This window comes from Podarcis muralis, chromosome 15 (assembly GCF_964188315.1).
Source record: "Podarcis muralis chromosome 15, rPodMur119.hap1.1, whole genome shotgun sequence".
NCBI classification, from domain to species: Eukaryota; Metazoa; Chordata; class Lepidosauria; order Squamata; family Lacertidae; genus Podarcis; species Podarcis muralis.
The window spans coordinates 789,235-802,692 of record NC_135669.1 but is presented as its reverse complement, the minus strand read 5'-3'; the positions used below and the strand labels follow the sequence as shown (position 1 = coordinate 802,692).

General features: G+C 45.0%; 1 protein-coding gene across 11 annotated transcripts in view; it reads left to right on the top strand.

The window, feature by feature from the left end:
• LOC114585056 (disintegrin and metalloproteinase domain-containing protein 2-like) overlaps positions 1–13,458 on the top strand; it is a 71,470-nt gene that overhangs the window by 18,981 nt on the left and 39,031 nt on the right. The window lies entirely within an intron of this gene.

Here is a 13,458-nt window from a genome sequence, read left to right as displayed (position 1 = left end):
ATTGGGGAAGGCCCATCTAGCTGTCTGTTAGATAAACTATCTATCTAATCTATCCTAGCCACTTCCCAGCCTTCTAAGAGGCAATAGAGACTGAAACCGTCCCCTGATGGTACACCATTACTGCCTTCAGAAGTGAACAGCTGCCATTCTCCCCTAGGGTGGGGTGGAAAGGTTGAGAGGGCGAAGGGCAGCACCGTAGAAGGGTCCTGAAGCAGGCAAGCTCTCCCCACACTTCCACCACCTGTTTTAATGGCAGGCATTCTGCTAGAGAGCCCCGGTTCCTGCCGATCCCCCTCTCCCCCCAAAAAGGTGCCAAGCAATTGGGAGCAGCTCATCAGGAGTGCCCACTAGTTTCCTGACTGGTGGGTTGCTGCTGCTTACTGGTCAGAGTGGTGCAACCACACACCCTTTCCCCCATGCGACACCCCTCAGTGGCCTTGTTCTGTACCTTATGTGTTTTTACAGGTCTGGAATGTGCCCTTGATTTCTGAGGTGCCTCTTGTTTGCCCAGAGAGAGGAAAAAGAGGCATAGGCATAGAAACTTGCCCTGCCTTACCAAGGCATAGTTCACATTTGTTGCTCCACCGAGTCTTGGCCTCCACTGGCCTATGGCCCCTGGGAAGGTTGTCCAGAAGGGTATGTGGTCCTTGGGCTGAAAAATATTCCCTACCTAAGGTTAACTGAGACAAATAAACTTAAAGCAGTGTTTCAGGGTGAAGGGCCTTAACCAAACTTTCTCCCTGTCCCGCTGGTTTCCCACACATAAGGATGTGGGGGGGGAGATATTTCTCCTTCTCCTTCTCCTCCTTCTTTTCAAAGTTTCAAAAAGAAAAAAAAGCAATTTTTTACACACATACACACACACACGTTTACATTAAACCATAGTCCATATCAGTACCTTTATGGGGTTCCCTGAACTTCCCTCCACCCCTCCCTTGGCTTCCAAAATGTAGCTTCCTTTTTTAACTGCATCTAATTTCATTTATCCAAATTATTGAACTTTATTTTAAATTACAAGTGCTATGTCAATCCTGCTAACGTTTTTAGATTTTTACAGTGTTCTTTATTATATTCTATAAAGTAATGCCATTCTCTATTACCATATTTTTTGTCCCATAGGACGCTCCGTCCCATAGGACGCACCTAGTTTTTTGGGGGGGAAATAAAGGAAAAATTTTTTTCCTTTATTTCCCCCCCAAAAGCAGGTCGGGGAAACCGAACCAGGTCGAGGAACAGCGGGATGGCGGCACTGCACCTCCCTGCTGTCCCCCGAGCTTGTGGGGCTGGCCGATGTCTGCCCGGCGCGAGGTGTGCTCTGCTTCAGGGCACCCCGCCTGCCGGACGGCAGGCTGCTATCCCCAGCGTGGGGAGCCCTGCGGGGAACTCCTGCTGGGCTCCCCACGCTGCGGGTGTCTGCCTGGCGCGAGGGGCGCTCTGCTTCAGGGCGCCCCGCCCGCCGGGCGGCTGGCTGCTATCCGCAGCATGGGGAGCCCTGCGGGGAACTCCTGCAGGGCTCCCCACGCTGCGGGTGTCTGCCTGGCGCGAGGGGCGCTCTGCTTCAGGGCGCCCCGCCCGCCGGGCGGCAGGCTGCTATCCGCAGCCTAGACATCCCTGCGGGACCTCCCGCAGGGCTGCCTAGGTTGCGGATGTGTTCCTGAAGCGCCGGGCGCTCTGCTTTCAGGGCGCCCGACGCTCCGGGAAGCAGGCTGCTATCCGCAGCCTAGACATCCCTGCGGGACCTCCCGCAGGGCTGCCTAGGCTGCGGATATGTTCCCGAAGCGCCGGGTGTCAGGACTGGTCGTTGTCCTCTTCAGATCACCACAGAAACACTTCTTGTTCTTTTATAAAACTTTTTATTGCGTATTAACAAAACATTCTTATAAACAGTTCTTAACTATTATTCCTCAGAGTCACTTCTTTCAGATACCTTCTGAGCTCTGCTTCTCCATGACCAGCCACTCTCCAAATGGCGAAGGCGCCTTTCCCTTCGCTTTCCCGCTCTTTTTTTTAACCTCCTGGCTAGAGCTGGCTTGTATCTCCTCTCCTCCGAATCTGAGCTAGAACTGAACCCTGGCCTTTCCTGGGAACAGCCGGTCCTTCCCTGTTGTTCCTCTTGCTCCCTTCTATTAGATTCACTGCTCTCCTCCCCCCCTTGGGGAATGCTTTCTCCCTCTGATAAACTGAAAACCTCTAACTCTTCCCTGACATCACCCCCTCCCCTAAGCACCCCTTCCTCCTCCTCGCTCTCCTCTGTTTCTGAAGGACCGAACCCTATGAACTCTTCTTCCTCGCTATCTGTCTCTTCAAAAAATTCTTGAAGATGCCAGTTCTGAGGTTTTGGCTTGTGGGGATATCTTCTATGAAATTCTCTCTGCAATTCTGGAACGTTAATTTTTTCTGCTGGTTCCCATGAGTTCTCAGACTCATCTAACCCTTTCCATGCAACCAAATACTGTAATTTCCTCCTACTTATTCTCGAGTCTAATATTTCTTCCACTTCGGTCTCCGCTTCCCCCATCATGGTGGGAAAAGGAGGTGGTTCCCTTGAAATTTGATACTTATGTGCTGGTACAAACACTGACAATAAAGATCTATGAAATACAGGGTGTATTCTCATATTTTCAGGCAAATGAAGCTTGAAAGCGACTGGGTTAATTTGAGCCTTTACTTGGAAAGGTCCCAATCTCCTTGGTTCTAGCTTTTTACACTTCCCTCGTATTGGTAGTCCCTTGGTAGACAGCCATACCCAGCTCCCTACTTGGATTTCTTCCCCAACTCGCCGGTGCCTATCTGCAGCTTTCTTGTAAGCCTCTTTAGCTTCTTCCAAATCCTCTTTCAATATCTCATGAATGCACCTCAACTCCTCTATCATTTGTTCTGCTGCTGGTACTGCTAACTGCTCCTCTTGATCTGGGAATGCCCTTGGGTGCAAGCCATAGTTTGCCACAAATGGGGCTCTGCCCGTAGACACATGCATTGCATTATTATACGCAAACTCTGCTAGACTCAACTTCTCTAACCACCCGCTCTGCTGATAACCAGCATAACACCTCAGATATTGTTGTAGTGTTGCATTCGTTCTTTCAGCTTCCCCATTGGTTTGCGGGTGTCTCGCTGACATGAGGCTTAGCTCCACATCTAGTAACTGCATTAACCTCTTCCAAAATTGTGATGTAAATTGGGCCCCTCTATCTGAAATGATTTGTGATGGCATACCATGCAACCTAAAAATATTATCTAAAAACATCTTTGCAGTTTCCTGTGCGGTCGGAATTTTGGTACATGGTATGAAATGTGCCATCTTGGTTAGCATGTCAACCACTACAAAGATCACTGTTTGCCTGTGCGATGACGGTAGATCCGTTATAAAATCCATAGACACCACATCCCAAGGCCTTCCCGGCGTGGGCATAGGTTGCAACAACCCTGCGGGAGCTGCTCTGGGTGCCTTGGCTCGTTGACATACTTCACAACCTCTTACATATTGTGTTACTTCCTCCCTCAACTTTGGCCACCAGAACTGCCGTGTGATCTGATACAGGGTCTTTTCTCTACCAAAATGTCCTGCAGTCAGGTTATCATGATGTTGCCTCAACACTTTACCTCTTAATTCACCTGCAGGTACATACAGCACCCCTCTCCTGTACAACAATCCATCTTTTTCTTTGAAACCTTCCTCTTCCCCTCTACCTTTTCTCAGTTCCTCCATTTTCTTTTGTGCAAACTCATCTGTTACTGTCAATTGCTGGAATTCCCTGCCGTCCACTACTACGGCTGCACACCCCCACTGATCCGATCTCAGCATTTCTCACAACTTGGGAGGTGCTTCCCCTTCCATATACTCAGGTTTGCGCGATAGCGCGTCTGCACAAATGTTTTGATGCCCAGGTATGTACTCAATCCTAAAATTAAACCCAGCAAAAAACTCTGCCCACCTAATTTGCCTTTGGTTTAGCTGTCTAGCAGTTCTCCAATACTCTAAATTCTTATGATCTGTTTGTACCACCACCTGATGTGATGCCCCTTCCAAAAAATGTCTCCACACTTTAAAGGCAGCGTGCACAGCTAAAAGTTCCTTATCAAATATGGTGTAGTTTTGTTCTGATTGATTTAATTTTCTAGAGTAGAATGCACAGGGTCTCCAGTCCCCTTCCTTGTCCTGTTGCAGCAGAATGGCCCCAATAGCCCTGTCAGAGGCATCAGTTTCTACCTTTATACGCTTACTTGGATCTAGGTGCATAAGATACTTTTCTGAAGCAAACACCACCTTTAATTTATCAAAGGCTTCCTGTGCTTCCTCAGTCCATCTGAATGGCCCCTTGCCTCTTAGACAATCAGTTAGTGGCGCTGTGATTTTGGAGTAATTACCTATGAATTTACGATAGAAATTAACAAATCCTAAAAACCTCTGTAGATCTTTCTTAGTTTTAGGTGCCTCCCATTCCACCACTGCCTGAACTTTACTGGGGTCCATGTGCACCCCTTTGTGGGAAATGCAATATCCCAGGAACTCCACCTTTTGTGTGTGGAGTTTACACTTCTCTAACTTCACATATAACCTGTTGGTCCTCAATCTCTCTAACACCTGTGTGACATGTTTTACGTGTTCCTCCATACTTTCACTATATATTAAGAGGTCATCTAAATAAGAGACACAGAACTGATCCAGTATACCTGCTAAGACATGATTGATGAAAGTTTGAAATACCCCTGAGCCATTTTGCAAGCCAAAAGGCATTACCAAGAATTCAAATGCACCATACTTAGTACAAAAACTGGTTTTCCACTCATCCCCTTCTCTGACCCTTATCAGATTATATGCTCCTCGTAGATCAAGCTTGGTAAAGACTTTGGCTGACCTTACTCTCTCTAAGAGGTCATCTATACGTGGCAGTGGCACAAGGATTCTGAAGTCACATACTAATCTTGGTGCCCCTTCCTCACCTTTCTTTTTGACAAAAAAGACAGGAGCACCCCCAGAGGCCGTAGACTCTCTAATAAAACCTCTCTGCAAATTCTTTTGCAGGAACTCCCTCAATGCTGCAGATTCTACTTCCGACATGGCATATATCTTGCTTGGTGGCAACTGTGCCCCAGGGACTAGATCTATCTTGCAATCATAGGGCCTATGTGGTGGAAGTTTATCTGCTTCTTTTTCACAAAAAACATCCTGATAAGCCATATATTGTGATGGAATCTCACTTTCATTCCCCATCAACTTCCCTTCTACCTCTGTTCCCATTACTTCCACCGAGATTTTTCCCTTTTGCCCCAAACAATGTGTCATACAATATATCGAACCAAAAACCAAAGATCTTTGATGCCAGGCAATCACCGGATTATGACGATTGAGCCAACTCATGCCCAGCACCATTGGGTGCCCAGCTAGTTTGGTCACATGAAATGCCCTGGTCTCTGAGTGATGACCCATATCCATTCTCATTGGTGGAGTCTCATAAGTCACTTCTCCTGAAAGTAGCGGTCTGCCGTCGATTGTTTTCACTCGCAGTGGGAAACTCAAAGGTAACAAAGCGATTTTGTGTTCCTGTACCAATTTCTGGTCTATGAAATCTGCTGACGCTCCTGAGTCTAACAACGCCTCTACCTGGACGCTGTGTCCATTGGGTAGTTGTAGTTGCTCCTTCACCGTTAGCCCTGGGATAGGTGGTTCCGCGTGAGAGCCTTCTATTGCTTCTCCACCCGGCTGCAAGCTCCCATTTCCAGCCGGGGACATTCGTTTCCCTGATGCAGTTCCTCTGGGCAATTGTCGTCTCTCATGTCTGCTCCAGATAGAGACTCCCATCCTTTAGAAGAAGAAGAGTTTGGATTTGATATCCCGCCTTTCACTCCCTTTAAGGAGTCTCAAAGCGGCTAACATTCTCCTTTCCCTTCCTCCCCCACAACAAACACTCTGTAAGGTGAGTGAGGCTGAGAGACTTCAAGGAAGCGTGACTGGCCCAAGGTCACCCAGCAGCTGCAAGTGGAGGAGCGGAGACGCGAACCCGGTTCCCCAGATTAGCAGACTACCGCTCTTAACCACTACACCATACTGGCTCTCTCTGACTTTACGATTGTGACATTGTCGTGCTAGATGCCCTTGTTTTCCACAGACAAAGCAACGCCTTGCATCTCTTCCTTTCCCTGCATTTCCTCTTACCATGGAAGAGGTAGTAACTGGGAGGGGTCTGGCTACTCCTAATTCCATGGGCTCTGGCCGCTCTCGTCCTGTCACGTTGCCCGCTCTGCTCTCTGTACTTTCGATAATATTATTTTCCCGCCACCGTGGTCTCCATTGTTCCTTCTTTTCACTAGCCCTCCGTTCCACGCGTAGGCTCAATTGCAGGCACGTTCGGACCAGAGAGTCCAAGGAACTAGGTTCTGGCATTTGGGCCAATTGGTCTAAAATCTCATTATTCAGTCCTTCCCTTAAAAGGGCTGCAACTGTTGGGGAATTCAGATCCCATTTTAATTTCTGCACCAGCAAACTAAAGTTGGACCAATAAACTCCCACAGTGTCTTTTCCTTGTCTCATTCTCAACAGCTGCCTAGCTGTGGTTGTTTCATAGAATCATAGAATCATAGAATCATAGAGTTGGAAGAGACCACAAGGGCCATCGAGTCCAACCCCCTGCCAAGCAGGAAACACCATCAGAGCACTCCTGACATATGGTTGTCAAGCCTCTGCTTAAAGACCTCCAAAGAAGGAGACTCCACCACACTCCTTGGCAGCAAATTCCACTGTCGAACAGCTCTTACTGTCAGGAAGTTCTTCCTAATGTTTAGGTGGAATCTTCTTTCTTGTAGTTTGGATCCATTGCTCCGTGTCCGCTTCTCTGGAGCAGCAGAAAACAGCCTTTCTCCCTCCTCTATGTGACATCCTTTTATATATTTGAACATGGCTATCATATCACCCCTTAACCTCCTCTTCTCCAGGCTAAACATGCCCAGCTCCCTTAGCCGTTCCTCATAAGGCATCATTTCCAGGCCTTTGACCATTTTGGTTGCCCTCCTCTGGACACGTTCCAGTTTGTCAGTGTCCTTCTTGAACTGTGGTGCCCAGAACTGGACACAGTACTCCAGGTGAGGTCTGACCAGAGCAGAATACAGTGGCACTATTACTTCCCTTGATCTAGATGCTATACTCCTATTGATGAGGCCCAGAATTGCATTGGCTTTTTTAGCTGCCGCGTCACACTGTTGGCTCATGTCAAGTTTGTGGTCAACCAAGACTCCTAGATCCTTTTCACATGTACTGCTCTCAAGCCAGGTGTCACCCATCTTGTATTTGTGCCTCTCATTTTTTTTGCCCAAGTGCAATACTTCACATTTCTCCCTGTTAAAATTCATCTTGTTTGTTTTGGCCCAGTTCTCTAATCTGTCAAGGTCGTTTTGAAGTGTGATCCTGTCCTCTGGGGTGTTAGCCACCCCTCCCAGTTTGGTGTCATCTGCAAATTTGATCAGGATGCCCTTGAGTCCATCATCCAAGTCGTTGATAAAGATGTTGAATAAGACCGGGCCCAAGACAGAACCCTGTGGCACCCCACTAGTCACTCTTCTCCAGGATGAAGAGGAACCATTGATGAGCACCCTTTGGGTTCGGTCAGTCAGCCAGTTACAAATCCACTGAGTGGTAGCATAGTCAAGACCGCATTTTACCAGCTTCTTTACAAGAATATCATGGGGCACCTTGTCAAATGCCTTGCTGAAATCAAGGTAGACTACATCCACTGCGTTCCCTTCATCTACCAGGCTTGTAATTCTGTCAAAAAACGAGATCAGGTTAGTCTGACATGACTTATTTTTCAGAAATCCATGCTGACTATTGGTGATCACAGCATTCCTTTCTAGGTGCTCACAGACTGTTTGCTTAATGATCTGCTCCAGAATCTTCCCTGGTATTGATGTCAGACTGACTGGGCGGTAATTATTTGGGTCCTCTCTTTCCCCCTTTTTGAAAATAGGGACAACATTTGCCCTCCTCCAGTCTGCCGGGACTTCACCTGTTCTCCAGGAATTCTCAAAGATGACTGCCAGTGGTTCTGAAATCACATCTGCCAGTTCTTTTAATACTCTTGGATGCAGTTCATCTGGCCCTGGAGACTTGAATACATCTAGACTAGCCAAGTATTCTTGTACTATCTCCTTAGTTATTCTGGGCTGTGTTTCCTCTGCTGAATCATTTGCTCCAAATTCTTCAGGTCGGGCATTGTTTTCTTTATCGGAGAAGACTGAGGCAAAGAAGGCATTGAGGAGTTCAGCCCTTTCTGTGTCCCCTGTTTGCATTTCACCATCTTCTCCTCTGAGTGACCCCACGGTTTCTTTGTTCTTCCTTTTGCTACGAACATACCCATAAAAGCCTTTTTTGTTGCTTTTAACCTCTCTAGCAAGCCTGAGTTCATTTTGTGCTTTAGCTTTTCTGACTTTGTGTCTACACGTGCTGGCTATTTGTTTGAATTCCTCTTTGGTGGTTTCCCCCCTTTTCCATTTTTTGTACACATCCTTTTTTAATCTTAACTCAGTTAAAAGTTCTTTAGATAGCCACTCTTTAGGCACCTTCCATGTTTCCGTCTCATTGGTATTGCCTGAAGTTGTGCTTTTACTATCTCCCTCTTAACAAACTCCCAGCCATCTTGAACTCCCTTTCCTTTTAGTATTACTGTCCATGGGATCTCACCCAGCACTTCCCTAAGCTTTATGAAGTCAGCTTTCTTAAAGTCGAGAAATTGAGTCCTAGTATGCTTGGCTGCTCCTTTCCGCTGTATAGTAAACTTCAGAAGAGCATGATCACTCGTGCCTAATGATCCTTCCACTTCTACCCCACTAACCAGGTCATCAACATTGGTTAGGACCAGATCTAAAATGGCTGTTCCTCTTGTTGCTTCTCCCACTTTCTGGACAATGAAGTTGTCTGCAAGGGCAGTGAGGAATCTGTTTGACCTTATGCTCTTGGCTGAGTTTGACATCCAACAAATATCCGGGTGATTGAAGTCCCCCATTACTACTATCTCCCTTCCTTTTGCATGCTTGGCCATCTGTTCCAGGAAGGCATCATCTATGTCCTCCGTTTGGCTTGGGGATCTATAGTAAACTCCCACAATGAGGTCTCTGTTATTCTTCTCTCCCTTAATTTTGACCCAAATGCTCTCACTTTGGCTTTGAGGTTCTAAATCTTGGATCTCTTCACAGGTATACACATCCCTGACATATAACGCCACTCCTCCTCCTTTCTTGTCTGGTCTGTTTCTGTTTCATGCGCAGGGTCTAAGAAAATCGTGTCTAGATACTGCAGAAAAATTTGTAGATTTCCTAGGGCGGCATCCCTCCGAGATATGAGGGGTATAACACAGTCCTTAGCCCTCCCTTCCAAGAAATTAATCACATAAGCAACCTTCTCTTGCTCAGATTGAAATTCTTTATCCTTTATCTCAATTATGTAAGAAATTTCTGTCTTGAAAGCCATGTATTCAGAGCTTTCTCCCTTGAAGCTACGTGAACGTACAGTCAATGTTTTACTCACTCTATCTCCACACGTCGATTGCAGCCTGGTTCTATGTTCTCCCAGTGCTGCCGATAGGACGTCGACTTGACTTTTCAACTGTAAGTTCTGTTGCCATAAGTCCTGTAATGTTAGCTGGAGCGCTGGGGTTTCTCCTTGCCCAACTGGCGCCACAGCTCCATCCATTTTGGTTTCTCCTTCTTTACTTATAGTGAAGAGGCACAGAGCAGAAGGTATTCTGTCAGGACTGGTCGTTGTCCTCTTCAGATCACCACAGAAACGCTTCTTGTTCTTTTATAAAACTTTTTATTGCGTATTAACAAAACATTCTTATAAACAGTTCTTAACTATTATTCCTCAGAGTCACTTCTTTCAGATACCTTCTGAGCTCTGCTTCTCCATGACCAGCCACTCTCCAAATGGCGAAGGCGCCTTTCCCTTCGCTTTCCCGCTCTTTTTCCTACCCTCCTGGCTAGAGCTGGCTTGTATCTCCCCTCCTCCGAATCTGAGCTAGAACTTAACCCTTGCCTTTCCTGTGAACAGCCGGTCCTTCCCTGTTGTTCCTCTTGCTCCCTTCTATTAGATTCACTGCTCTCCTCCCCCCCTTGGGGAATGCTTTCTCCCTCTGATAAACTGAAAACCTCTAACTCTTCCCTGACACCGGGCACTCTGCTTTCAGCGCACCCGGCACTCCGGGAAGCAGGCTGCGGATGTCTTCCTGAAGCCTGGAGGGCGAGAGGGGTTGGTGCGCACCGACCCCTCTCGCTCTCCAAGCTTCAGCGAAAGCCTGCATTCGCCCCATAGGACACACCCAGATTTCCCCTTCATTTTTGGAGGGGGAAAAGTGCGTCCTATAGGGCGAAAAATACGGTAAATTTGTTATCTTCTTGGTACTTGAGCTTCCTGGGCAGCCTTGCCATCTCTGCATAGTCCATCATCTTCATTATCCATTCTTCTTTCGATAGGGCTCTTTCTTATTTCCGTCTCTGGGCAAATAGTATTATTGCCGCTGTTGTCGCATACATAAACAGTACTTTCTTATCCTTCGGTAATTCTTCTCCTATTATACCTAGTAAAAAGGCCTCCAGTTTTTTAACAAAAGTTATTTTAAACATTTTTTTCAGTTCATTATAAATCATTTCCCAGAAGGCTTTAGCTATTTTACAGGTCCATTACATATGATGAAATGGACCCTCTTTAACTTTACGCTTCCAACCTATGTTCTTATACATTTTTGCTAGTCTTGTAGGAGTCAAATACATCATTTTCATATAATTCTCTTTTAACGTACAGCTGGCTGTAAATTTTAAATCCTCATTCCATAACTTCTCCCATGAAGCAAATTGTTTATTACAGGGATGTCTAACAGGTCAATCTTTAAGTTCTGGTATTGAAAAGTTATTCTCAACTTGTAAAATTGTAAACTTGTAATCCAGTCAAGCTTGGTGCTTATTGTAATCCCAGTTTGGTCTTTGCTGACTAGAAGCAAAAAAGAATAATAGCAAGAATAATCCAAATATCATTATAGTCCAAATATCATTATAATCCAAATGAGCAACAACAAAGATAATCAAAGAGAAATGCTGCACCCTGGTCTCCACCAATTGATTAAAGTTCCACTTTTAAAACTCCAGCTATTCCAGGCACTCTGCCCCCCTTGGGGTACCCCCAAGTTTGGCTGAGTGTTCTCCTGCTTGGCTTCGGCTCCAATTGTGGAATTCCAAGGTGATTTTTTTACTTTCAAACATTCAAACTATCCTTAATATAGCTGTGCACTTCCCCTTCTCAAAAGTTCAATAATTCAAGTTCAGTTAAATTAATCATGTTCCAGCAGAAGGGAGATCTTTAAAGTATTTCTAAGTTGCAGTTTGAAAGGGTTAAAATTCCTCCCAGAGGCTCTTCTCATTCACAAATCTCCGATGCAGAGCCTGACCTTCAGAGAACAGAAGCTGACTTCCTTTTTAGTTTCTGTTTTCATCCAAATTGTTAATTGCATCCCAGATCTTATTTTATAATTTCTTGTAGTAATGTTACCTTGTTTGGAAGATCTGTTTGGGGTGGCTTGAGACTTTCGCTACTGAGCACGATGTTTCCTTGAGCAGACTCAAGCCGCGGGAACCCGCTCACTGCTGGAGACAGCTGCAGGTTGTAGGGAGGTTGTCATCTCACTCCGCAGGATCCTCTCAAAGTCGCACTCTTCTGTGGGATTTTTTTTGGGGGGGTGTTGAGCCCAAAACACTCTCCCCCACAGCCCAGAGCAGCCCCGAACCGGTTCCTTTATGAGGACAACTCAGATGGCGCTGCCATTCTGAGCGGAAAACAGACCAGAAGCTGTTTTTGCCCAGTATACCATTACAGATTTTACTTCCTCATCTTTTGTTTCCCATTCCAGCAACAAGTTATACATTTTTGACAGAACTTTTTCATTATTTTCCAACAATTCTTTCTGCAATCTCAAAAATTCTTTAACAAAATCAACTCCTTTATTCAACCTAAAGATGTCATTTAATTGATGGTATTGGAGCCAATCAGTTAACAGATGTCTTATGTCTTCAAACTTTTTTTTACTTTCAATTGATTTTCCTCCTCAGTTAACAACTCTCTAAATGTTGCCTATTCTTTTTCCATATATTTTTTAAACTGACAACACTTCTAATGGTGACTGCCACCATGGGGTTTTGTTCTCTAATAAATTATTATATTTTTCCCAAACAACATAAATTGATTTTCTAATAATATGGCTTAGAAATCTCCTATGAACTTTAGCTTTTCCATACCAAAGATATGCATGCCACCCAAATCTATTATCATGACCTTTCAGATCTAAGATATCTGGATTCCTCAATGTCAGCCATTCTCATAGCCAACAAAAACAAGACACCTCACAATATAATTTTAAATCCAGTAGGGCGAATCCACCTCTTACTTTAGCATCTGTTAATAATTTATAATTTATACTTAATCCTAAATTTCTTCCCCTGCTAAATAAATTTGGATATATTGCCATTGTTTGAAGAGTCCTGTTCCATTGACTTTCGGTATAGATTGAAATAGAAATAACATTCTTGGCAATACATTCATTTTTATTACTGAGATTCTTCCCCATGATGATAATTTCATTCTTCCCCATATTTCCATATTTCTTTTGATGTCATTCCAAACTTTTATATAGTTATCTTTAAAAATGTTTATATTCTTTGTTGTCAACTGCACCCCTAAATATTTCACCTTAATTTCCATCCCCAACTCTGTTAGCTTTCTCAATTCGTTTTCTTCTGTTCTGTCATATTTTTTACCAGCAATTTAGTTTTATTTTTATTCAATTTGAAACCTGTGACTTGGCTAAATTGGTTAATCTTATCCAATACCCTTGGTATACTTCCCAAGGGGTTTTCTACCATTATTACCAGGTCATCTGCAAATGCCTTAAGTTTGTATGATCTGCGCCTCACTGTAATACCTTTAATATTTTTGTCTGCTTTTATGTTCCTCACCAATGTCTCCAGTACCAGAATAAACAATAATGGGGACAGGGAACAACTCTGCCTTGTTCCTTTCATTATATTACATTTTTCTGTTACTACATTATTTACTATTAACTTTGCCTGTTGGTCTGAATAAATAGCTTCTATACCTCTAAGAAAGGATTACCCAAAGTTCATCATTTAAAAAAAAAATTATAAACATCCACGAAACCTTATCTGTCAGGGTGATTGCTGGGTGCTAGCAGAGATAACAGCCTAGAACTGGAAGCCCCTCAACTGTCTTCGGGTCCGGATATCCCCAGCTGATGTGGACAGACTCCTCCGAGCTGGAAAGCCCACCACCTGTCCTCTTGACCCGTGCCCGTCTTGCTTGATTAGAGCATGCCCAGACGAGGTGCGGGCCCCCCTAGGGGATATCATCAATTTGTCCCTTGGCACCGGGACATTCCCAGGGGAACTGAAGGAGGCAGTGGTGCG